The sequence below is a fragment of the Aplysia californica genome, unplaced genomic scaffold, assembly GCF_000002075.1.
Source record: "Aplysia californica isolate F4 #8 unplaced genomic scaffold, AplCal3.0 scaffold01251, whole genome shotgun sequence".
NCBI lineage: Eukaryota > Metazoa > Mollusca > Gastropoda > Aplysiida > Aplysiidae > Aplysia > Aplysia californica.
In genome coordinates this window covers 121,746-123,920 of record NW_004798521.1, presented here as the reverse complement: position 1 = coordinate 123,920, position 2,175 = coordinate 121,746, and positions in this window count along the sequence as shown.

Below are 2,175 nucleotides of genomic sequence, written 5' to 3'. Positions count from 1 at the left end.
GGAAGAAGAAGAAGAAGAAGAAGAAGAAGAAGAAGAAGAAGAAGAAGAAGAAGAAGAAGAAGAAGAAGAAGAAGAAGAAGAAGAAGAAGAAGAAGAAGATGAAGAAGAAGAAGAAGAAAAAGAAGAAGACAATGCAACGACTAGTGGTAAAAGCCTAAGTACGTATTGCTCAATAATATTGACTCGCAGGGTCAGCGCAGTTCGACATCTAAATGGCGTGATTTATATCAATGGTTTTGCAAAACAAATGTGAATACAAAATGCTATTAATACAGATTATTAAGACGTAATTATATAGAGTTTTGTTTTTTTTACACTCGCCTTCTCCTTTAATTTCGTGCTTTTTCTGTTTTTGTTTACTCTTTTTATTTTATTTATGTTCTGTTTTGTGTTTTTTTTGCTTTGTTTTTTTATATATATTTTTTTATTATGAGATTTGATCCGATGCCCCCTGGGGCTTAAGGGTCACGCTTACAAGCGTGTATTCGAATCCTCCGAAAGCCATTAGATCTTAACATGTTCTCTCAATCGATCTAAGCCAGGGTTCCCACGACTTGCGAGTAGTCATCGATATCGACACTTCCCTCATCAAAAGACGGGTCGATTACTTTGGCTAAAATTAATTGGCCATCGAGTTATGATTTCTGCCCCTTTGGGTTTGAGGAATGTTTCTTTATCAATAGATTTTTAAAAATGTGTTTTGTTTTGTTTTTTAAATAACATTTTTATCTCTCAAATAAACTTTGTGTTAGCCAGAGGTGGGGCTATTAGCTTCACTTCGATTAAACGTTCCAGCAAACAGTGGGAGGTACTTGATGAACGGAAAAAAAGCTTGCCCACTCGGGATCTGAACCTACGCGGGAGGCTCTCGTGGCCTAGAGGTTATGTTGTTGGCCTCTCATTCAAACGTCCCGGACTTGAATCTGGGTAGCGAAAGAAATTTTTTTTTCTTCCAAATTGTTTCATTTCAAGTCCTTTCCTTCTCTCTAGCAATGTTCTGTCGTCTTCTTTAGTCTCCACTTTCTGCCCCCGCCCCTTCACCTCCTTTGCCCCCTCCTCTGGGCTCTTGACTCATTCTGCAGCCTTTCTACTGCAACTCCTTAGCTCCTTCTTACTGCTGTCTTTTATCCACATCCTTGATCTTCGGGTAGGAAAGATCTACACCTGGCTTTCTCGGACAAGGGGGCAAAATCTCGGAGGTTCCGTGTGCATGTTGTGCACATTAAAATTCCTTTGGTGGTCTAAAATCGATTGGAGTAGCCTTTGGCCACCACCCAGGCAAAATTCAAAAGTTTCCTACCAACTTAAAAAGTTTAATTTGCCCCTTGCGCTCATATGACCTTATGCAGTTGCGAGCGCCGTAAAACACTTACCAAAAAAGGAAAAAAAGAACCTACGTCATTCTCGTGCGATAACCGGAGAGCCCATACCTTACACCACAGACTCCGATCTCAAAAAGAAAAGACTATCTCGAGATTTTGAATTTAGTTTAAATAATAGTTTTCATAGCACTTGCAAATAAAAAAAGGTCACATTACAAAAGCCAAAGATTAGAGTTGTTTCTCGAAAGTGACTTACAAAGAAAAGAAGGAGCAGATACTGCAACGACAAGCAGATGTTTGATAGGAAAGAAAGAGCGATTTAAAGCACACCAGAGCACCCGCCAACCACCCTGTCGAGACAGAGCAGCCAAAGCCTCTGATTGATACGACTAGGAGACACAAACAACAGTGAGGCTTTAAAAGGGAAAGCCAGGTATAATGTTCTATGTATGGGGGTAATGATCATTTGAACTTTGTGTTTTATCGCTAATGCATGCACGCGCTCCGGCTCTCTGGGCTAGTAAATCAAGACGTGGCCTTTATAAAACTCAGCCTCACTCCCTCCCCCTCCCCCCTCCCAACTTTCTTTCCCCTCTTCCTCCCTCTTCCTACTTCTCCTCTCTCCTTTCCCAACTTTCTCTTTCCTGCCTACCCTCCCACCTCCTCCTCCATACCCCATTCCTTTATTTCCCCCTCCATTCACTTATCGTCCTTCCCCTCCCGCCTTCCAACTTTCTCTTTCCCCTCCACTCCCTCCTTCTCCACCACCTCCTCCTCCACTCCTTCTCCCTCTCATCCCCCAACACTTATTTCCACCTCTCCTCATCTCTCTTTTTCCATTCCCCCTCCTCCC